The sequence below is a fragment of the Pleurodeles waltl genome, chromosome 12 (genome assembly GCF_031143425.1).
Source record: "Pleurodeles waltl isolate 20211129_DDA chromosome 12, aPleWal1.hap1.20221129, whole genome shotgun sequence".
In the NCBI taxonomy this organism is placed as follows: Eukaryota; Metazoa; Chordata; class Amphibia; order Caudata; family Salamandridae; genus Pleurodeles; species Pleurodeles waltl.
The window spans coordinates 236,899,495-236,924,793 of record NC_090451.1 but is presented as its reverse complement, the minus strand read 5'-3'; the positions used below and the strand labels follow the sequence as shown (position 1 = coordinate 236,924,793).

At 45.2% G+C, this 25,299-nt stretch overlaps 1 protein-coding gene across 1 annotated transcript in view; it reads right to left on the bottom strand.

Annotated features, from left to right (window-relative positions):
- The window catches only part of LOC138267111 (polycystin-1-like protein 3), a 522,747-nt gene that overhangs the window by 410,497 nt on the left and 86,951 nt on the right, over positions 1-25,299 (bottom strand). The gene's annotated exons all lie outside the window — the stretch shown is intronic.

Sequence of the window (25,299 nt, the reverse complement as noted above, 5' to 3'; positions counted from 1 at the left end):
TTTAGCTCTTGTTAGAGGTATTTGTACACCACAGTAGGAAATTACTACATCCAGTTTCCTTTCGCTGATTTTAATTCATTTATTCAAAAATATTTAAGTAATATTCCTTATAGAAGTTTATAGTCTCTCTGGGATATTTTCAAAATGTGACCATGATGATGAAGGAAATTTGCTTTTCTGTTCCATATGTTCACATGAATGTTACTTACCTTGTGTCACCCTCTCTCTAGTGTATACTTTATCTAGCCACTGATTTCTCACCTTTGGGCTATCCCCAGGAAGCAGACTAGATTTGCCGCTGTGTGACTACACCTTGACTTTTCGTTGTCCCGTAAGTGACGACAGAACCGCATTCAAGCACCACCACTATGGATCATTGCCAGTTTCTTGCTTGACCTTGCCCATGCTCTTGGACGCAGATCTCATCAATATACAGAGGTACCAGTGTGCAGACTCCTACATTTTGACTTTTTAAAATGGAAATAGACCATTCCACAGAATGGGGCACCGGAAAGGCAGTGAGGAATCTGTCTATAAATACAGTATTCACCTAAAAGAGCATTACTGAAGGAAAGCAATTTGTTCTTCTAAAGAATACTGCTAACTACAGATTCCTCACCTTTAGAATTGATACCAACGCACTACCTCCCAAGGTGGCGAGCCTGAGGAATGGCTCAGATCAAAAAGTCCTGCAGAACCAAACAGGTGAAATTCTCATACTATCGGACCTGACTGTCAAGGAAGTAGTGCTTTGTGAACGTGTATTCCGATACCCACACTGCAGCCTGACAGATGTCAAGGACAGGCACTCTGCATGCAAGATCAACGGTAGCCGCATTTGCCCTGGCAGAGTAAGACCATAATCCCTACAAAGGCTGCTTCAGAGAATCCCGCTAAAACCTGATCATCCACCCAGTGGCCTCTGGTGCGATTAATGCAAAAGTTTAAAGCTCTTTTGCGGTCCAGCGAAGCAGTCCCTTCTCTTCTTTTGAGGGGTGAGGAGGAGCACAGCACGCTGGGAGAGTAATGGACTGGCCAACATGAAATGCAGTCACGACTTTTGATAAAAAGTCTGTCCTGGTCCTCAGCACCACTTTATATGGGAAAATGTGGTGTATGACGGCTACACAGAGAAAGCTTGGAGTTCACTTAAAAGGCGAGCAAGTCACTGTGACCACAAAAATGGTCTTAAGAGTCACAAGACATAGCGGACAGCTAAGTAATGGTTCAAATTGTGTGCACATGAGGAAAGAAAGAACCAAATTAAGATCCCACAGTGGCATCACAAAGGGTTTCGAAGGTAATAAGTCAAACCTTTTTTAAAATCTCCTCAAATAGGGTATTTTGAACAAGGATGTTTGGTCCAGTAAACATAAAAATGCTGAAAAGGCCGACAGATAATCTTTAACGGTGCTCAATGAAAGTCCTTCCTCGGCTAGAACTAAAGGACATCCAACAGTGTGGCCCGCAAGAAATCATTATTGCAGGTGCCATACCAGGCTACAAACTTGATCCAACACCCGACAGAATAGACTAAATAGGACACCTGGCAGTCACTACTTCAGAAGGGAAATCAAATTCATTTAATTTCCACCACACAATTGCCATGCATGGAAGTGCAGACTGTGCAAGTACAGGTGCAGGAACCTTCTCCAACCAGCTCAAGTCCTGCCATGGACACAGGAACTCACCCTGCCCTGCTTATTGCAGCACATGGCAGTGATGTTGCCCGTGAGAACCAGAACAAGCCTTCCTTTCATGTACAATAGAAAGGCTTTCAGCACCAGGCCAATAGCTCACAACCCTTCTGATCTGGAGACCTCTGGTCACCATCTTTCAAAGATAACCTCCCCATCCCAGTAGTGATGGATCTGTCACCACCCCATACAATGGGTGAGGCAGGGAGAGGCTTCTGCTGCCATTCCAACTGTGGCTGAGCCGCCACCTCCACCTCAGGTCTTTTGCAGTCTCCTCTGAAACATGGATGAAATTAGATAGGTGTCCCTGGGGCAGTGGCTACTGATACTTCAGGGTGCAGAGCTGGCATATGCCAACTGGTATAGTTGACAAGCAGAATGCAAGATGCTAAGAGGCCCTGAAACCACGGAACCACTCGCAGAGTCCCAGGACAAAGGTTGAAACATCAGAATCATAGCCTGAATGTCCTAGGCCTGTGGTGGAGGTAGGGCCCACAACTACATCATATTCAGGGTGGTTACAAAATAAGGGACCCCCTGCAGATGAGTTAAATGTGACTTCAGCATGTTGATAGTGAACCCTAGCGCTATCAGGTTGTTTCCTGATGGCTGGAGGTGGTCTACGATCCTGCCTTCAACAGCATGTTGTGGGGGTAAGGGAAAACTGTAATCCTCAACTTCTGAAGGTGTGCTACAACCATCACATTTGTGAACATCTGAGTAGTAGTGGTGCAGCTAAAGGTGAGCAAAGCAAACTGGAAATGCTCCTGGTCTCCATTGAACACAAGTAGCATCTGTCTAATTGCAGGACGGGTACATGAAAGTAGGTTCCCTGCAGATCCATCCAATCACCTGGATCCAGGGCCAACAGAACCTGGGCCTACGTGTGCATCATGAATTTGACCGTCTGCAAGAAGGCATTTAGGCTACAGGATACCCGATAAAGTGTTTTAACCACCCCTTTAGTTTTAAGAATAAAGAATGATCTGGAACAACTACTGGGATTTTTAACTCAATTTATTGGACCCCATCCTTCACCTCAAAAAGTAGTCCCTGAAAAACAGATAGCCTGTTTGTCCCTATAATAATTTAGGATACATGTGGCATACCAAAATGATGAGGCAAGTTACCTAGGTTGGTGGGTGAGGGTTTGCCTAACAATGTTTTTGAAGTCCTATATTTGAGACACTTGGGCTTCCTCAACTACTATAGTATCTACATGGAGGGCCCTCTACGTCCTGATTGCCTGCTTTGTTTGTAGAATGAAGACACTTTAGCAGCATAAATAACCCCAAATCATCTATAGAGGCCAAGAGTACAATTGGCGCATTGATGTAAAGGGCCTTGGTGAACACCTGTCCTGTTCCTAATGTTCATGCCTCAAGAATACTGTGTGCTCTATATGATTAAAAATTAAGGCCCCGGTACTATATACAAGGCCTAATGGGGCTGAGGTCCAGTCTACCAGAAATATTTTGCAACACTCTGTGTTCTCACTTAGAACCTGCGCTCCAGTCATTAATGTGCTAAAGGTAATGGTTTTGTCAGAAGATTACCCATTATATCAAATTTCCACAGGTGCAGATGCCTTTTACCCAACTCCCTCCATCAGATGTGTGCTCAGACTTTAACTGATTATCTGAGCTCTGCATCCGCTAGGGGGAAAGGGGAATGGGATTAGAAAAAGAGAGACCGCCTTCAGATTCAGATCCAGCCTGTGTTTCTCACTTGAAGATAGGTTATTCAGTGTGTCTCTCTGAAAACCTGCACCTTTCTTCTTATTGGGATTTCTTTAAAGGAAGGACCTGCAGTTGGGTGATAAGAGCATAAATAAGTATATTCCTACTGTGCATTCAACCGTTCAGCCATTCACATTCACCCAATTCTATCATTCTCCTAATCTGGATTTTTTGAGAGACTAGCCTCGCTCTAAGAAAACAATGTTAACTTAATATCTTCTTTTCTCCAGGAGTCCGAGGTTTCCAAGGTTCTCTGGAGAACAGTGCAAAAGTTCACAAATATACAAACTAATAATGTATTTTACAGCAAACGAAAACTCCTTCTCAAGGTTCAGTTTTCTCAATCACAGTCTCTAGGAATTAGTCTGAACACTGAGGTTTGTCTCTAAGACTGACAAGTCTGCAAAGAAAAGAGTTCTTGAATATATATGTACATATTTATACTGGCAAGTCTGGAAATCATACAAAAGGATTCCTTACTGCAGTTGCTTGAGGTTCTTTTAAGCCAAAACAAATTCTCCTCAGAAAGCCGAAAGCCAGTTGTTGGAAGAAGGAAACAATTCAGCTTCTTCAAGGGGAAGCTTCAGCACAAGACTAAGGTAGACACATAGAGCGCTGACCTCACAAGGATCTGTGGCCACCATCTTGAGTGGCAGTTAAACCTTAAGAAGCTAGTTCTAAGAACAGCCTCTGCAAGAGCCACCGGCAGGGAGGATGCCGCTGCAACCAACGTGGGTACAAGGAAAAGAGGAAGGTATGGTTTCTTACCTGTAACTCTAGTTCTCTCGTAGGGGTTATTTCCATGATAGTCATATGCGTAGAATAATTCCCCACCCGCCTGCGGGGACCCCGAAGCACTTTATCCAATATCACTTCTTAAGTGTCCCTGTTCGCCTTACTTCAGGAAGGCTTGTCAAGACACTTAAGAATGTTCCCAAGCACCCTATAGGAAGGGCTACAGTGTTCAAGCTTCTTCATTCAGAATGTCCTTGAAATAAAAACATTAAATGCTTGACAAAGAAAGTCATTTTCCAGACCAACTACTTCCAAAAACTTATTTTATTTCACAAAACCTCTAAGAAGGAGTGCAGAACAGTGTAGTCCATAGGCTACCATTAGTAATGAAGAAAAAGGATACTGTGCCTTTAAGAGCAGCCAGTCCTCCAGTATTCCATCATGCCTAAAGAGAGGCTGTTACCTCAGTTCTTTTTGCAGGTAGTCACTGGCTGACCATCGGAATAAACGTAATCATGACATCTAACTGCTCCCCCGGGGAGGAGGGAGGGTTGCTTATGACTATCATGGAAATACCCCTACGAGAGAACTGGAGTTACAGGTAAGAAACCATACCTTCTCTCGTAGGGGATTTCCATGTATAGTCATAAGCTTAGAATATAATACCAAGCCCATCCCAAAACTCGCAGAGGAGAAGTTAGAGTAATCTATGTATATGTTCTCAAGCAAAAAGGTTTCTAAGAGAAGCCTGGCCTACTTGAGCATCTGCTCTAGCGTCCGAATTTAGACCATAATGTTTAGTTAAGGTGTGAACTGATTTCCAAGTTGCAGCTTTACAAATTTCGGCTAAAGGAACATTGCGCAATAGAGCAGTGGTAGCCGCTTTTCCTCTGGTGGAATGGGCTCTAGGCTTACCCTGTAAGGTTTTCTTAGCTAGTTGATAACACAATAAAATACAAGAGACTATCCACCTCGCTATTGATTGCTTGGAGGTGGCTAAACCAGTACATACAGATCCGTAATTAACAAACAGTTGTGTAGTTCTCCGTAGAGGATTGGTCTTATCTAGGTAAAATTTCAATACTCTCTTAACATCTAGAGAATGGAGAGCCCTCTCAGCTGGGGTGGAAGGGTTTGGAAAGAACGTGGGCAAGGAAATTGACTGGTTAATGTGGAAGTCGGATATGACCTTAGGTAGAAACTTCGGATGTGTCCGTAAGACTACTTTGGAAGAATGAAATATTGTGTAAGGCTCGTGAGCACAGAGGGCCTTGATTTCGCTGACCCTTCGCGCTGAAGTGATCGCTACTAGAAAGGCTGCCTTCCAAGTGAGGTGTTGGAGGGATGCCTTGTGTATGGGTTGAAATGGGTGCTGCATTAAACGTGAAAGGACCACATTAAGTTCCCATGGTGGCGAAGGGCGTCTAATTGGAGGAAAGACCTTCTTTAACCCCTCTAGAAAATCTTTTATCACTGGGATTCTAAAGAGTTAAGGCTGCCAAATGCACTTTTATGGAAGACAGCTGTAGGCCCGATCGTGCCAGATGCAACAAGTAAAGCAGAATGACACCTTATTTGCAAGATGTAGGACCTATCCCTTTAGAAGAACACCAGATGCAGAATCTTTTCCACTTGAAAGAGTACGCCGAACGAGTAGACTGCCTCTTCGCCTCCTTTAAAATGTCCATACAATCCTGTGGCAGGTTGAGGTGACCATACTGTACTAGCTCAGGAGCCATGCCGCCAAATTCAATGATGAGAGATTGGGATGCCTCATTCGACTGCCGAACTTCGTCAGGAGGTCCAGTCTGCAGGGTAGCCTGAGATGGGGCTGGAGTGATCTCTGAAGAAGATTCTGGAACCACCACTGTCTCGGCCACTCTGGTGCAATGAGGATCATTGTGGCTAATGTCATCGACAGTTTGAGGAGGACTGCTGGGATCAGTGGAATCGGTGGAAAGGCGTACAGAAATTTGTTGGACCAGTCTATCCACAGAGCATTGCCCTGCGACTGTGGGTGGTAAAACCTGGCGGCGAAGTCACGGCATTTCCTGTTTTCTTCTGTGGCGAATAGGTAGATAGAAGGAGTGCCCCACAAATGGAAAATGTCTCGAGTGACGTCTTCGTTGAGCACCCACTCGTGGTTCTCTTCTAGAACTCTGCTGAGGGCATCCGCTTTACTGTTCTGAACTCCTGGTAGATGGGTAGCCACTATGTTCAATTTCCTGGCTAGGAGCCAGTGCCATATTGTCTGGGATTCCTGAGACAGGATTCTGGATCTGGTGCCCCCCTGCTTGTTCAGATAGAACATAGTGGTGGTATTCTCTGTCTGCACCAGCAAGTTGTTTGCTGTGATTGAGGGTAGGAAAGCCTTGAGCGCTAGGTGCACCGCTCGTAGTTCTAGGAGATTGATGTGATATAACGATTCTTTCTGTGTCCATCAGCCTTGTATTTGTAGGTGATCCATATGAGCTCCCCATCCGAGGAGAGAGGCATTTGTCACAATAGTCTGTGTCAGAGGTTGTGCCAGGAATGGCATCCCCTTTAAGAGATTGGTTGGAGAGCACCACCAAGTTAGAGATATGATTGCATGAGTGGAGAGGCGAATCAGATCTTCCCAGCTCCCCGACCACTGATTCCTCTGGTCCTCCAGGCATTCCTGAAGCGGACACATGCGGAGGCGAGCGTTGGGTGTCAGGTAAATGCAGGATGCCATGGATCCGAGAAGTGAAGAGACTGTCCGCACTGTTGGGTGATGCATTGATCGGAGATCCCGACACTTCCGGAGAATAGATGAGCGTCGTTCCTCTGAAGGACACACTTTTGCCTGCAGCGTGTCTATGGTAGCTCCTAAGTAATGTAACCTCTGGACAGGTACTGTCGTTGACTTTTGGAAGTTGATATGAAGACCTAATCGGTACAGAAGGTCGCAGGTCATCTGGAAATGCCGTTTTGGTTCTGCATAAGTGGACGCTTTGATTAACTAGTCGTTGAGATACGGGTATATGAAGATTCGTTTCCTCCGAAGGTGAGCTGACACTACCACCATGCACTTGGAAAAGGTCCTGGCAGCAGACTTGAGACCGAATGGTAGGACTGTCTATTGGAAGTGATCTTGGCCTACCAGAAACCTCAGGAATTTCCGATGCTTCTTTGCGATGGGGATGTGGAAATACGCATTGTGTAGATCCACTCAGCAAAGCCAGACTCCTTGCCGAATCTGAGGATATATCTGGTGTAAGGATAGCATCCTGAACTTCTCCTTTCGGATCCATTTGTTGGCCGTTTTGAGGTCTAGAATGGGTCTGAATTCGTTTTTGTCCTTTTTTGGGATGAGAAAGTATTTTGAGTAGATACCCTTCCCCTGTTGGCTGAGGGGAACCGATTCCACTGCTCTCTTTTCGAGGAGGATGGAAACTTCCGCCTTTAGGAGATCAAGGTGTGCAGTCGTCTGCTTTGGCGGGATGGCCGGAGGTGGTGATGAAAATCTGAGACAATATCCATTCTGTACAATGCCTAAGACCCAAGCATCTGTTGTAATCTTTTGCCACTCTACCAGGCAATTGGTGATGCTCCCCCCCCCCCCCCCCACCGGAGTGGTTAACGAAGTTGGAGGGAGGAAATTCTCAGGGCTTTGAGGCAGTAGGCTGTCGGGTGCTCTGAGTGGACTGATAGGCTGATCGTCCCCTCTGCACCTTACGCTGGTGCTGGTAGGGCCGCTGGTACTGCTGGTGAGGCCTCTTAGTGGCCCATTGAGGGGCTTGAACCCTCTGCATGGCGTAGCAGCGATGAAAAGGACAGAAGGACCTGCGTTGCTCTTTAGGTTTGTCCAATCCTACTGCCTTTAACTGGTGGTGTTCTCGGGGGTATGATTTTTTTTAAACCGTCCATAAATGCTTTGATGACTGGGATTCTAAAAAAAGATGTTGAATGTGTAATCTGCAGAAAGGCAGATATTGCTGTGAGATGTATTTTATTAGAAGAAAATGCTAGTTTAGATTTTTGTAAATGGAATAAGTAGCTTACAATGTTTTTTGCGGAAGCATGTAGTGGTTGAATTTGATTACTATGGCAGTAATAAACAAATCTTTTCCCTTTGTTTGCATAACAATGTCTTGTAGTAGGTTTTCTAGCTTGTTTAATGACCTCCATACATTCTTGTGTAAGGTCTAAGGGGGTCATTCTGACCCTGGCGGTAATTACCGCCATGGCGATGGTCGGCGGTAGCACCGCCAACAGGCTGGCGGTGCACCGCTGGGCATTCTGATCGCGGCGGTTCAGCCGCGGCCAGAAACGGAAAGTCGGCGGTGTCCCGCCGACTTTCCGCTGCCCTTGAGAATCCTCCATGGCGGCGGAGCGCGGGATTCTGACACCCCCTACCGCCATCCAGTTCCTGGCGGTTCTCCCGCCGGGAACAGGATGGCGGTAGGGGGTGCCGCGGGGCCCCTGCAGTGCCCATGCCAATGGCATGGGCACTGCAGGGGCCCCCGTAAGAGGGCCCCAAAAAGAATTTCAGTGTCTGCCTAGCAGACACTGAAATTCGCGACGGGTGCAACTGCATCCGTCGCACCTTCCCACACCGCCGGCTCAATTCTGAGCCGGCGTCCTCGTGGGAAGGGTGTTTCCCGCTGGGCTGGCGGGCGGACATTCGGCGGTCGCCCGCCAGCCCAGTGGGAAAGCCAGAATGACCGCCGCGGTCTTTTGACCGCGGAGCGGTCTTTCGGCGGGAACCGCGTGGCGGTCGGCGACCGCCATCCGCCGCGGTCAGAATGACCCCCTAAATGTCCAAATTCTAAGACTTCAGGAGCCAGATTGCTAGATTGAGCGATGCTGGATTTGGGTGTCTGATCTGCTGTTTGTGTTGAGTTAACAGATCTGGTCTGTTTGGTAGTTTGATATGAGGTACTACTGACAGGTCTAGTAGTGTTGTATACCACAGTTGGCGGGCCCAGGTTGCTGCTATTAGTATTAGATTGAGTTTGTTTTGACTCAATTTGTTTACCAGATAAGGAAGGAGTGGGAGAGGGGGAAAGCGTAAGCAAATATCCCTGACCAACTCATCCATAACGCATTGCCCTTGGACTGAGGGTGTGGATACCTGGATGCGAAGTCTTGGCATTTTGCGTTTTCTTTTGTTGCGAATAGGTCTATTTCTGGTGTTTCCCAGCGTAGTAAGTACGTTTGTAGTATCTGGGGATGAATCTCCCATTCGTTTGTTTATTGGTGATCTCGACTGAGATTGTCGGCCAACTGGTTTTGAATCCATGGGACGAACTGTGCTATTAGGCAAATGTGATTGTGAATCGCCCAATGCCAAATCTTTTGTGCTAAGAGACACAGTTGTGATGAGTGTGTCCCTCCTTGTTTGTTTAGGTAATACATTGTTGTCATGTTGTCTGTTTTGACAAGAATGTGTTTGTGGGTTATTAGTAGTTGAAATGCTTTCAATGCTAGAAACACTGCAAACAGTTCTAAATTATTTATATGCAGTTGCTTTTGGTGGACGTCCCATTGTCCCTGTATACTGTGCTGGTTGAGGTGTGCTCCCCACCCCATCATGGAAGCATCTGTTGTGATCACGTATTGAGGCACTGGGTCTTGGAATGGCCGCCCTTGGTTTAAATTTATAGGATTCCCCCACTGAAGCGAGAAGTGTGTCTGGCGGTCTATCAACACTAGATCTTGAAGTTGACCCTGTGCTTGTATCCATTGTGTTGCTAGGCACTGTTGTAAGGGCTGCATGTTTAGTCTTGCGTTTGGGACAATGGCTATGCATGAAGACATCATGCCTAGGAGTTTCATTATCAACCTCACTTGATAGTGTTGGTTTCGGTACATGTTTAACATTATATTTTGGAAGGCTTGTACCCTTTGTGGACTTGGAGTGGCAATCCCCTTTTGTGTGTTGATTGTTGGTCCTAAGTATTGTTGTATTTGGCATGGTTGTAGATGTGATTTTTGGTAGTTTAGAGAGAACCCTAGTTTGTGTAGGGTTTCTATGACGTATTGTGTGTGTAGAAGACACTGTTGCTGAGTGTTGGTTTTTATTAACCAATCGTCCAAGTAAGGGAAAACGTGCATGTGCTGTCTCCTGATGTGAGCGGCTACTACTGCAAGGCATTTGGTGAATACCCTTGGGGCTGTTATGCCGAATGGTAACACTTTGAATTGGTAATGCACACCTTGGATTACAAACCTTAAGTATTTCCTGTGGGAAGGATGTATAGGTTTGTGGAAATATGCATCCTTGAGATCTAATGTTGACATGTAGTCCTGTTGTTTGAGCAAGGGAATCACGTCTTGAAGTGTCACCATGTGAAAGTGATCTGATTTGATGTAAAGATTCAGTGTTCTGAGGTCTAATATGGGTCTCAGTGTTTTGTCCTTCTTTGGAATTAGGAAATACAAGGAGTAGACACCTGTTCCTTTTTGATGGTTGGGTACTAGTTCTATTGCTTCTTTTTGTAACAATGCTTGGACTTCTAGTTGTAACAGGTCTATGTGTTGTTTGGACATATTGTGTGCTCTTGGAGGCACATCTGGTGGTAATTGTAGGAATTCTATGCAATAACCATGTTGGATATTGGCTAGGACCCATGCGTCCGTAGTTATGTGTTCCCAGTTGTGGTAATATGCGGTAAGTCTCCCCCCCACAGGTGTTGCATGGTGGGGGTTTGTGACATTGAAGTCACTGTTTGGTTTGTGGGGTTTTTGGGCTCTGGAATTTCCCTCTTGCTTTAGGGAACTATCCACCCCTATACTGTCCTCGAAAACTTCCTCTCTGATACTGGCCCTGATATGTGGGTCTGACTTGTGAGGTGGAAGGCTCTGTGGTTTGGGCACGAAACCCCCCCTCTAAAGTGAGGCTTCCTAAAAGTGCCTTTGCTCTTGCCGGGTAGCAATCGGGACTATTGTCTGAGACCGGTGCATCATACAAGTCCCATGCATCCGGGTCATCTTGGGTCATCCCCCTGTGTGTCGGCGACTGCATCATTGGTGGGGTTGCTACCGGGGACAGATGTGGCGAATTTAATGGAGATTGCTGTGGCGAGAACCTTGGTAGTGTTTTCTCTTTAGCCACTTTCACTTTTGGCTGCATTTCCATTTCCTGGAATGCGAGCTTGCGTTTGATCTTTGTGTCCTTTTGTATGTGCAACCTCCTCTGGGTATGGTCTGGCTCTCCCATGCCCAGTTCTTGTTCAAATCTGTGCTCTTGTAATTGTGTTGAAAGGCCGTGCTCTTCTGTATAGGAGCCTGTTTGCGGCTCCGAGGCTGCATGTTTTGGCACCAAAGCTTTTTGAACAGTCATTTTCGGCTCCGAATAAGCCTTCTTGACTTTCGGGGTGCCGAACTCTCGGTGCCGAGTTGGGTCGGAGCCAGTATCTCGACCGGAGTCGGATGTCTTCGGCTGCTGGGAGGCCTTTTTCGGTGCCGATGTTTGGTCACCGTGTTTTCAGGTTAAGCCATGGCCTGTTGGTGGTGGCATCCCCTTGGCCTTGATTATCTTTGAGTGAGTCTATGCCGTGGCTGGTTTACTCACAGTTTGTTGCTGCGTCTTCGGCTGCTCACTTTCGGACTCGTCCGAGTCCGAATGGAGAATGGAGAATCTCTCTTCTTCCTCGACGTCGATGTGCTTGGCCGGTGTCGATGCCATCTGGAGTCTTCGAGCTCTTCGATCACGTAGTGTTTTCTTGGATCGAAATGCCAGACAGGCCTCGCAAGTATCCTCCCTGTGTTCAGGAGACAAACACAGATTACAGACCAAGTGTTGGTCTGTATAAGGATACTTTGCGTGGCAGTTGGGGCAGAAGCGGAAGGGGGTCTGGTCCATGAGGTTTAAGATGGATGCGGTCGGGCCGACCAGGCCCCGCTGGAGAGTGGAAACCCCAAAGGGCCGCCAGAGCGCTTCTTTCTTCGCTGTCGATGTGCTAATACTAAACCGGTACCGAACGAGACCAATACCGTCAAATTTTCCGATAACTAACTAACTCTCCCAAATCGAAATACAGAGCGAAGAGGAACACGTCCGAACCCGATGGCGGAAAGAAAACAATCTAAGATGGAGTCGACGCCTATGCGCAATGGAGCCGAAAGGGAGGAGTCCCTCGGTCTCGTGACTCGAAAAGACTTCTTCGAAGAAAAACAACTTGTAACACTCCGAGCCCAACACTAGATGGCAGGATAATGCACAGCATTTGTATCTGCAGCTACACATGCCATCAAACATATATATATACATATATATATATATATATATATATATATATATATATATATATATAAAATGTCACTTACCCAGTGTACATCTGTTCGTGGCATGAGACGCTGCAGATTCACATGCTGTGCACATCCCGCCATCTAGTGTTGGGCTCGGAGTGTTACAAGTTGTTTTTCTTCGAAGAAGTCTTTTTCGAGTCATGAGATCGAGGGACTCCTCCCCTTTCGGCTTCATTGCGCATGGGCGTCGACTCCATCTTAGATTGTTTTCCCCGCAGAGGGTGAGGTAGGAGTTTTGTATATAGTAATAGTGGCCATTCAATGGAGTAAATATGTATGTACATAATGTGTTTAAAAGTAATATATTTACAAATTTACAAATGTACAAGTCTAATTTTTCTCAACTTAAAACGGCTACAGGCTCCCGGGGAGGTGGGAGGGTGCATGTGAATCTGCAGCGTCTCATGCCACGAACAGATGTACACTGGGTAAGTGACATTTTCCGTTCAATGGCATGTGTAGCTGCAGATACACATGCTGTGCATAGACTAGTAAGCAGTTATCTCCCCAAAAGCGGTGGTTCAGCCTGTAGGAGTTGAAGTTGTTTGAAATAAAGTCCGTAATACTGCTTGTCCTACTGTGGCTTGCTGTGTTGTTAACACATCCACACAGTAATGTTTGGTAAATGTATGAGGCGTAGACCATGGGGCTGCCTTACATATTTCAGTCATTGGTATGTTTCTGAGAAAGGCCATGGTAGCACCTTTCTTTCTAGTTGAGTGTGCCTTTGGTGTAATAGGCAGTTCTCTTTTTGCTTTTATATAACAGGTTTGAATGCATTTAACTATCCATCTGGCAATGCCTTGTTTGGATATTGGATTCCCTGTATGAGGTTTTTGGAATGCAACAAACAATTGTTTTGTTTTGCGAATTTGTTTCGTTCTATCTATGTAGTACATTAGTGCCCTTTTAATGTCTAATGTATGTAATGCTCTCTCAGCTACCAAATCTGGTTCTGGAAACAATACTGGGAGTTCTACTGTTTGATTTAAGTGGAACGGTGATATGACTTTAGGTAAGAATTTAGGATTTGTTAGTAGAACTACTTTATGCTTATGTATCTGAATAAGGGGTTCTTGTATAGTAAATGCTTGTATTTCACTTACTCTTCTGAGAGATGTGATACCTATCACAAAAGCTACTTTCCATGTTAAGTACTGTATGTCACATGAGTGCATGGGTTCAAAAGGTGGACCCATAAGTCGTGTTAAGACAATGTTGAGATTCCACGAAGGAACTGGTGGTGTTCTTGGTGGTAAAATTCATTTCAGACCCTCCATAAATGCTTTTATGACTGGGACCCTGAATAATGAAGTTGAGTGTGTAATTTGCAGATAAGCTGAAATTGCGGTGAGATGTATTTTAATGGATGAAAAAGCTAATTTTTAATTTTGTAAGTGCAGTAGGTAGCTGACGATGTCTGTAGCAGATGCGTGTAATGGTTGAATTCGATTATTATGGCAGTAATAAACAAATCTTTTCCACTTATTTGCATAGCAATGTCTTGTGGTTGGTTTTCTAGCTTGTTTTATGACCTCCATACATTCCTGTGTAAGGTCTAGGTGCCCGAATTCTAAGACTTCAGGAGCCAAATTGCTAGATTCAGCGATGCTGGATTTGGGTGTCTGATCTGTTGTTTGTGTTGAGTTAACAGATCTGGTCTGTTTGGTAGCTTGATATGGGGCACTACTACTGAGAGGTCTAGTAGTGTTGTGTACCAAGGTTGTCTTGCCCAAGTTGGTGCTATTAGTATGAGTTTGAGTTTGTTTTGACTCAATTTGTTTATTAGATATTGAATGAGTGGGAGAGGGGGAAAAGCGTATGCAAATATCCCTGACCAACTCATCCATAACGCATTGCCCTGAGAGAGAGTGAGCCTGTGGGTACCTGGATACGAAGTTTTGGCATTTTGCGTTTTCTTTTGTTGCAAATAGGTCTATTTGCAGCGTTCCCCACATTTGAAAGTACGTTTTTAGTATTTGGGGATGAATTTCCCATTCGTGGATCTGTTGGTGATCCCGAGAGAGATTGTCTGCTAACTGGTTTTGAATTCCAGGTATGAACTGCGCTATTAGGTGAATGTGGTTGTGAATCGCCCAATGCCAGATTTTCTGTGCCAGGAGACACAACTGTGTCGAGTGTGTTCCTCCCTGTTTGTTCAGATAATACATTGTTGTCATGTTGTCTGTTTTGACAAGAATGTGTTTGGGGGTTATTATAGGTTGAAATGCTTTCAGCGCTAGAAATACTGCTAGTAGTTCTAAGTTATTTATGTGAAACTGTCTCTGCTGAGTGTCCCATTGTCCTTGGATTCTGTGTTGGTTGAGGTGTGCTCCCCACCCTATCATGGAGGCATCCGTTGTTATTACGTATTGAGGCACTGGGTCTTGAAAAGGCTGCCCTTTGTTTAAATTTATAGTGTTCCACAATTGAAGCGAGGTGTATGTTTGGCGGTCTATCAACACTATATCTTGAAGTTGACCCTGTGACCATTGTGATGCTAGGCACTGTTGTAAGGTCCGCATGTGCAATCTTGCGTTTGGGACAATGGCTATGCATGAGGACATCATGCCTAGTAGTTTCATCACTAATTTTACCTGTATCTTTTCTTTTGGGTGCATGGCTTGTATTACGTTTTGAAATGCCGGTACCCTTTGTGGACTTGGAGTGGCAATCCCTTTTGTTGTGTTGATTGTTGCTCCTAAGTATTGTTGTATTTGACACGGTTGTAGGTGTGACTTGTATTTGAGTGAGAAACCTAGTTTGTGAAGGGTTTCTATGACATACTTTGTGTGTTGTGAACACCGTTGTTGCATAGTGGTTTTGATTAACCAATCGTCTAGGTACGGGAAAACATGTATTTGCTGCCTTCTGATATGAGCAGCCACTACTGCCAGGCATTTTGTAAAAACTCTTGGCGCTGCTGTTATCCCGAATGGCAACACTTTGAACTGGTAATGTACTCCTTGGAATACAAACCTTAAGTACTTTCTGTGGGAAGGATGTATAGGTATATGGAAATATGCATCCTTTAGGTTTAGTGTTGTCATGTAGTCTTGTTGTTTGAGCAGTGGGATCACGTCTTGCAGTGTCACCATGTGAAAGTGATCTGATTTGATGTAGATGTTTAGTGTTCTGAGATCTAATATAGGTCTTAGAGTTTTGTCTTTTTTGGGTATGAGAAAGTACAGGGAGTAAACTCCTGTTCCTCTTTGATGAATTGGTACTATCTCTATAGCATCTTTTTGCCACAAACGCTTGGACCTCCAGTTGTAAGAGTTCCATGTGTTGTTTGGACATGTTGTGTGTTTTCGGTGGGACATTTGGAGGGAATTGTAGAAATTCTATGCAATAACCATGCTGGATAATGGCTAGGACCCACGTGTCTGTTATTTCTTCCCAGTGTTTGTAGAACTTGCTTAGTCTCCCCCCCACTGGTGTTATGTGTTGAGGATTTGTGACGTTGAAGTCACTGTTTATTTTGTGGAGTTTTGGGACTCTGGAACTTCCCTCTACTCTTTGGGAACTGTCCCCCTCTATATTGTCCCCGAAAACTTCCCCGCTGATATTGACTCTGATAAGTGGGCCTTGTTTGTGAGGTTGAGGGTTCTGTGCTCTGTCCCCAAAACCCCCCTCGAAACTGTGATTTTCGAAAAGTGCCTCTGCTCTTTGGGGAGTAGAGTGCGCCCATGGCTTTGGCCGTATCTGTGTCTTTTTTGAGTTTTTCGATAGCAGTGTCCACCTTCGGCCCAAACAACTGCTGTCCGTTAAATGGCATATTCTTCACCGCTTGTTGTATTTCCGGCTTGAATCCCGATGTACGCAGCCATGCGTGTTTCCGTATGGTCACTGCTGTATTTACAGTCCTAGCAGCTGTGTCCGCTGCATCCATTGCTGAGTGTATCTGATTGTTCGAGATACTCTGCCCTTCCTCCACCACTTGTTGTGCTCTCTTTTGGAACTCTTTGGGCAAGTGTTCTATGAAATGTTGCATTTCGTCCCAATGAGCCCTATAATATCTAGCCAGCAAGGCCTGTGAGTTGGCAATGCGCCATTGGTTGGCTGCTTGTGCCGCAACCCTTTTCCCTGCAGCGTCGAACTTGCGACTCTCCTTGTCTGGAGGTGGTGCGTCTCCTGAGGTGTGTGAGTTCGCTCTCTTGCGAGCTGCCCCTACTACCACTGAATCTGGTGTTAATTGCTGCGTGATGTACACAGGGTCTGTTGGTGGCGGTTTGTACTTCTTCTCCACCCTTGGAGTAATGGCCCTGCCCTTCACAGGCTCCTGAAACACCTGTTTGGAGTGTTTCAGCATTCCCGGTAGCATAGGGAGACTCTGGTACTGGCTATGTGTGGACGATAGTGTGTTAAATAAAAAGTCATCCTCAATAGGTTCTGCATGCAGGGTGACATTATGAAACGCCGCTGCTCTTGACACCACCTGTGTGTAGGCTGTACTGTCCTCAGGTGGTGACGGTCTCGATGGATAACAGTCGGGACTGTTATCTGATAACGGTGCATCGTAAAGATCCCATGCGTCGGGATCATCCTGACTCATTCCAGTATGAGTTGAGGACTGCATCATTGGTGGAGTGGCTACCGGTGATGGTTGTGGTGAGCGTTGTGGAGATGGTGGCGGGGTTACTTGTCTTGCCACCTTTGCCTGTGGCTGCTTGTCTTTCTCTTGGAAGGCAAGTTTTCTTTTCATTCGAATTGGGGGAAGAGTACTGATCTTCCCTGTGTCTTTTTGAATGTGGAGCCTTCTTTGAGTGTAATCTGGCTCTATTGTCTCTAGTTCCTGTCCGAATCTGTGTCCTTGCATTTTTGAGGACAGGCCCTGTTCCTCTGTGTAGGAACTTGATTTCAGTTCCGAGGCCGGATGTTTCGGTATGGAAACATTTTCGGCTGTCTTTTTCGGTTCCAACGACACTTTTTTGATCTTCGGCGTACTGATCTCTCAGTGCCGACTCGTTTCGGTGCTGCCCTCTCGGTGCCGAGATTGCTCTGACCCGGTGTCTTGGGGTCGAGTCTGCTCTATGCCGGTATCTCGACCAGAGTCGGATGACTTCGACACATGCGTGCCCTTTTTCGGTGCCGATGGTCGGTCACCTATTTTTCGGGTTAAGCCATGGCCTGCTGGCGGTGGCGTCCCCTGGGCTTTAGTGGTTTTTCCGTGAGTTTTGTGTATTGACGTCTTACTCACGGTTTTTGGCGTCTGTTCGGGATCGACCTCGTCCGAGTCCTAATCCTCGATGGAGAAGGTTTCTTCTTCCTCTTCCAAGTGTTATTGTCCTGTCGGCGCCGATGCCATTTGTAGTCTTCTTGCTCTTCGGTCTCTTAACGTCTTCCTCGACCGAAACGCTCGACAGGCCTCACAAGTATCCTCTTTGTGTTCTGGAGACAAACACAAATTACAGACCAGATGCTGATCTGTATAAGGATACTTGTTGTGACATTCGGGGCAGAAGCGGAATGGGGTCCGTTCCATTAGCCATGAAGACGCACGTGGTCGGGCCGACCAGGCCCCGCCGGGGAATCGAAAACCCCAAAGGGGCACCGGAGCTCTTCAAAATTCGGTGTCGATCTGTTGTAACTAACCCGATACCGAATGCAAACAATACCGTAGAATTTTCCGAGATTCTAACTAACTTTCCGAAACGCGAAGCGAAAAGGAACACATCCGAACCCGATGGCGGAAAGAAAACAATCTAAGATGGAGTCGACGCCCATGCACAATGGTGCCGAAAGGGGAGGAGTCCCTCGATCTCGTGACTCGAAAAAGACTTCTTCGAAGAAAAACAACTTATAACACTCCGAGCCCAACACTAGATGGCGGGATGTGCACAGCATGTGTATCTGCAGCTACACATGCCATCGAACATATATATATATATATATATATATATATATATATATATATATATATATATATATATATATATATATATATATATAAAATAGCCATCCAAATTATCAAAATATTGCTGATAGATCAAATCCATCAGTTTATTATACACAATAAAACAAAGACATTAAAAAAAACTGATTACTAATCACAAATTGATATATTTCCATAAAGTTGCTGAAAATCACAATATACAAGGCTATAAGTATTGAAAAAAAAATTAATAACAAATGTTTTGGCAAATCCAGGCAAAGAAGCCTTATTTAGGACATGCGTAATCCCCAGAAAAAATATTTTCTGGAACAAAACCATCCAGCAGACAACATGTCTGGGAATTAGAACCATTAGAGTTTTAAAGATAATCTCAATTCCAAAAGTCAATTAAACATAGTTTCCAAACTGGGAAGGGAAGAAAACATTACAGATGCTGAATTAAATGACATGATCCAGAATGGTACTCATATTTTGACCCGGTTACACCCCGAATGACTAGCCCAATGGCCAACTGATATTGATGCATGCATGCATAGATTTATTTCCAAGACTAACGGGGCGGGTAACCACCTAGACCCAAGGTAAAATAAATATACATCTATTACTCTTACTACATACAGTGTATGTGAGTTGTGCCAGTGGTAGCTAGTACATTTCAGCCTTGAGGCTGTGAAGGAATACTTGACCATAATTAGTGAGCATATGGATTTTAATGATTTCCTCCTGGGTTTTCATTCAGGTTAAAATGAAACATTTTATATTTGCAGCAGGTTACGCTATTTATAATGAAACGTAGAAACAGTCAGAAAAAAACTGCTGAAGGAATTAGAGAAGTTGACAGATAATGCAAGCTTCATTTAAAGTTACTGTCAATGGCATGCAAACATTCTCCAAATAACCATAAGCTTTAAGCACTGTAATGTCATCAGCCCTCGAACCTCTAAATAAAGGCTTATGTCTTTTACGACCAGCACAAAACCTTCCTTCACCATGTGTAGGAGTTGCCATTTACTGTTTCACCATGACAATCTCAAATTCATAAATACTGCTGGATGTTCCACTCCTCCAAATCACACACTCCTCTACGATTCCATTACTCTACAAAGAGTCTGTAACCTTTTGAAGACAGGCTTAAGCTGTAAATTATTAGATGCACGTTTCATCCATTCCAGCACACAACACAATCCTAAATAATGGTTCCTATTTGTTAATTACAAATGAAACATGCTGTAGATTGGCCAGTGGCCAACCATATTTGCTAACTGTAGCAATTGTAGCAAAAAACCCAAAATATTGTGGTATAACCTTGAATTCACCTCCCCCCAGACCCCCAGTAGGGTTCTTGAAAATGTTCCTTGGCTCAAAATAGATCTTGATAATATGCATCTTGATAAGCTTAAAGAAACTTGCTGTGATAATGTAGAAAGAGGTCCTTCTACCCACAGGAGCAGAAACCTTTGACTAAAACAGCCTACTCTGCATGAAAGGTTCAAAAACTACTGCAAACTCAGTATCCTTTTCATTTCGCAGATTTTATGCGCATCACCTTCCATTTGTTAAACACAAATGGCATAGTGCATTTTTTAAAGCATTGAATCTGGCATACTACCTTGTTTAAGATTGTTTTGGATCTACTCCTTTGTTCTTCCATTCACTGTTTCAAAGTATGCTTGGCAAATTTCCAAATCCTCTTCGGTTCATTGGCTGAGGAAATCTAATTTTCCTTCTACTTGTGAAATAAAAGCCAGATTCAATCAACAACATGAATTTTCGATTATCAAATGAAAAGCAAAACCAGGCATTCTACTTGGATATGAGTGGCTGACTGTAAGCACTGGGCTCTAAGATTCTGTAAAGTAAATGCCTCGCAAGTGAGACCAATTTTTGGTGCATAAACTGTTTGCAAGAACCCATCTTGACATTGCCAATAGCAAAGTGTGCTCAATACGATGGGCCATCTGTTCCAACAGGAATTGATCCACAGGAATTGTCACTCTCTCTAGAATTCCTGGCTATATACGAGCTGTTCCAGTGCACATGCCCATCTCCTGCACCAGCACTTGCCACACCGAAAATAAAGGGTTGTCGTCTTGACCCCTTTTATGCCACTTAAGGTGCCACGACATCTTTGAGAAAGACCCCTGGATATGGAGACAACAGGAGCCCATGACTGAATGGGAAAAAAAGAACAAAGTTAAAAGCACTTTCCAGCATGAAAGAGAAAGAATTGTTCCTGCCTCTCTGAAATAAAAGTGTGTGCAAAAATTACAGTTTGTACCCTTGTAATGTTTTCCTATTTTTATTTAGTTTACACCCAGCCACATTAGTCAGAAATACCATGCTTTGCCCGGTTTGCTTTCTAGTCTATTGATGCACATACAATGGTATGAGTTTTCTTTTTATATGCAGGATTTTTACATATCAATTCATATGTAAATTTTAAGATTTGCTACACATTTTTTTATGATGTTGTCATTGTCTCAAAATGCGTTTTTCCTAATTAATCCACCGAAGTTGAGAACACCATGATACTTCCAATTTAACCCTCTGTTATTTTAATCCTGTGCTTGCTTTGAGATTCCTTTATCTCTTTTTAGAAAATGCGAAATTTTTAGATACGCATAGAAATGTTGGCATCATGTTTGCTTACTGTCTAGGCGGACATATTTGATTGTTTTCAGTTATGGACACTGCCATTACATCATGGGCACTCACTGTACATGCTGACGTGGTTTTAAATATAGGAGCCTATAAGCAGCATGTAAATCGAGAGGATGCATTTATTGCCATGTCTGTTTAGCCTAGATAATACTTTAGCGTCTGCAAAAGCAATTTTGTTATATAAATATAAGGGTACGTTGGGAATTAGATACCATAAACTCAGGTATATGACCACAGAGTAGAGGAACTTTGCATTTGGATGATCAAGCCAGACCAGCACTGCCAACCAGCCTTAGTCGGTGGTGACTCCGGACGTAGTGCAGACAAGTGACTTCCAGCCTAGCACTGTTTTTCAGTCTCAGGCACTGTGACAGAGAACAGAGGAATTGCTATGTTCTTAGGGAAATTAGGTATGATATGCTGTAAACTCATTTTACGAAATTCAAACTACAGGCTTGCTATTTACTGTGTCGGCTAAAATTTAGCTTAGCACCTAGAAATTAGCTTTAGAGTGTTAAGATATTAAGAACTCGTTTAACCGTGTTACAAATGTTATTGCTGCTCCACTGGCCAAGATATGCACTGCTGCACTTCTCTGTGCATTCGGTGTGGTTACTGTTCATATTTATGCACTAGAGAAGGATTTTAAAATAACATTTTTAAAGTACCTCTCCTGCTTCTTAATGCTTTTTTTAGTGTGTTATTCATTAACAAAAGAGTGTTTGGTGTTCCAGTGTACGTGAACTAATCTTGTGGGACTGATCGTTAACACAAACACTTCCAGTGCACTATCGCTGAGTGTGCTGTGTATGGGTTGCAGTCAAATTGGATTTCTAATTTGTACTGGTGTACTGACTGTTTACTTGCTTCGGGAGTTTAGAAATCCTAACCATGTGGCTTTAGAAGGGCGCCTAGATTGTGTCACAATAGGAATAGTCAATGTTTTTTATGATCATAAGAACTGGCCTATTAACTAGCTTTTGAATTTATTCACTTCTTGATTTCTTTGTTTTCAAAACTGTTTGGTGGAATGGCAACTACACTTCCTATAGTCTATTGTGCAATTCTTATTTTTTTCTTAGTGAAGAAATTAAACCAGCATGAATGCCAAAGTTAATGAAAATTACTTTCTTCAAACTGAACACCAATGTTGTGAAGGAATGGCATTCCACTTTGGAGGAGACTTGTTGAACAGGGTATGCAAACAATGAACTTTGTCAGTTCACAAACGTTAAGTTCCTCATGTGAGACCTGCTTTTTTTGTCATATGAATTGTTATTAAATACTCTACTTGGATAGCCCACTGGAACCAACCACCAGTAATGTCTCTTGTCATTTGGGAAATTATTTGAGCAGCAGAATGCATACAAGACGTAGCCTGGCCCTCCAAAGCATACCATACTGGAATGCAGTTGCCCATAATCAAAATGCTGAAGTGCCACTACTTGTGTCATTTGCTGGGCCTACTTTAGTAAGCATCAGATCACTGACAGTTTCTGTGTCTTCAGATTCAATTGGTGTTGTTTTGAAAAATGCTTCAACTTTGTCATTGACACCCTTGACACCATATTCATCTATAGATTCAATGTCCTCATTTTTTGGGAGACATATGATTTCTTTGATTTCTTCATCATCATAAACTCATAAATCATCACTAAAGTATATCATCAAGAAGAATTATCATCTATATTGTCTTCTTCAGAGATTTAAGCTTAGCAATGTCCATGTATTCCTAGAACCATGCGAACCTAAAAGACCTAGGTGGTCATTATGACATTGGCGGTCAGCTTACCGCCATGTTGGCGATGGCGGTAGTACCGCCGCCAGGCCGGGGGTAATGAGTGCCAAATTATGACCATGGTGGCGATCCCTCCCATAGACAGCCAATGAACCACCCCAACCGCCAGTGCGCTACAATCTCCAGGCAAGCGGAAGACAAAGATCTGCCCACCATATTATGAGATAGCAGGCCACCAGGATTTCCGGGGCGGCAGCAACGCCACCAAAAGCCTGGTGGAAACACATCATATAAAAGGAGACACTCACCTCGAGGGACACAGAGGAGTCAGGAGCCGCCATGGAACCAAAACTGGAAGTCTTCCCAATGCTGTACAACACAATGGCAGTCCAGGAGCATCAACGCCGACGAAGACGGCGACGGTGAGTACATCCGCCTAGCAGACAAGGGAGGGAGGGGAGAGTGACACACACACACACACACAATATACACAGACCACACACCCAGAACCATCTGACACATACCTTTGGTCTGCAAATGCAAATATTTACATATAAGGCCATGGGCCAGTCCAAGTGAAGCACAATGCCACAGGGCAACGTCCAAGGCCCAACTTGACTCCTGACATCCCAGTCACTTCACTGGCCAGGGGCATCATGATAACGGTAGGCAGGCACCTCAGGGGGCAGGGGGAGGTTTGGGTGGGTTGTTTTTCGCACGGGCCCTTGGGCTTGGGAGGGGACAGGTCCTTGCCCTTCCGTTTCGGGGGCGGAGGAGTGGGCTTGGGGCGGGATTGCCACTCTTTTGCCCCTTAGTGGCAGCTGAAGTCTCAGGGGGAGGAACAGGGCTTGATTTTGTGCTGGCAGTACTGGGCTTGGGGGGGGGAAGACTTTTCTCTTACAGGCAGGATGGGGGGAGGGAGGAGGAGGGAAGAGGTCAAGGCGAGAAAGGAAAACTTTCTTAGGACCAATGGGGCAGGTTGTGGGAGGAGGTATGGGAGTGGATGTAGAGGGAGTGGTTTTAGGAGGAGGAGGTGTACTGGACGTGGGTGCAGGTGCATGGACAGTGTGCGTGTGTGAGATTGATGGCTGTTGAGGGTCTGAATGGGAGCATTTGTGTAACTTTGGGGGGTAGACAGGGTGGGGGAGGTCAAACAGGACGTGTGGATGGATGTTGTGGTGGTGTCTGCAAGTGAGGTGGGTGTGCTGCATGAGGTGGTGGTGACTGCGCATGTGGTGTGCATGTCTGCGGGTCTGCTGTCATGGTGACTGTCAGCAATGCTGTGCAGGTGGCAGGATCTGGGACTGTTGATGCTGTGCATGCAGGTGTGAGTGCAGATGTGACTGGGAGGGAGGAGGGGGAGACAATGGAGGCAGTGGCTGATGTTGTGTGTGCATCTGTGTGTTGGGTTTGTGTGTGCTTGTGGACTGAAGTGTGCTGCCTGTGTTTGTCTGTGTGAGTCTTGCCTGTTGTTTTGGATGCATGCTTGTCAGAATGTGTGCGTGGCATGGGTTGGGGGGAGAGGAGACAGGAACTGGTAACAGGTAGGTGGAGGGGGGGGAACAGAAGAAACATGGACACTGGCTGCCGTTAGAGAGGAGGCGAGAGCCTGAAACGATCTCTGTAGGGCTGCCAAGCCACCGTGAATGCCCTCCAGGAAGGCACTGTATTGCTGCATGTGGGATGCCAGCCCCTGGATGGCGTTCACCAAGGTTGACTGCCCTACAGAGATGAATCTCAGGAGGTCAATAGCCTCCTCACTGAGGGTAGCAGGGCTGACTGGAGCAGGGCCTGAGGTGCCTGGGGCGAAGGAGATGCTCACCCTCCTGGGTAAGCGGGCACGGGCAACTCGGTGGGGGGCTATTGGGAGGGCAGTGCTGGTACAGGAGGAGGTGGAAGATGAATTTGCTGGGGTGGTCCCAGAGGGGTCCGCAACCATCAGGGAGCTCCCATCGGAGGATGAATCAGAGTCAGTTGCATCAGCTCCCGATGGTGCGTCCCTCACCCTCCAACCCACTGGTCCCCTCGGCATCGGTGGACTCTGTATCCTGAGACCCGTGGGCTGCAGCTCCCTCACTCACCTGTTCCCCTGCTCCTTCGCCAGATGATGCAAATGCACACATGAAAAGGATGACAAAAGGAGAGGAGGGGAGAAAGAAAGAGCACAGGGTAAATGACAGCACCAACAGAACAGAAGGCATACACATCACTATCACTCACTGGGACTAAGAATGGGCAGTTTGGACCACACTGGCATACCACTGGCTAGGTACTACAGCAGGCAGGAGCCAAACACTGCCATCTGCACACCTACTGGGACCAACTAAGCCCTGTCTGCCATAGAAAGCCAGCTACCTAGCTAATAAAAACATGAATACCACCCAATATACCTAAGCTGGACCATGCAGGAATGGCTAAACCAGCATATTGGGGCATCCACTGACTAGAAACCTGCACCCAAATCCCATGCCAGGCAACAAATGATGAATGGCACACACTATACTCACCCTCTCATGGCTGCTGTGCTGCCCTCAAGTGCCCATCCAGCTCTGGATA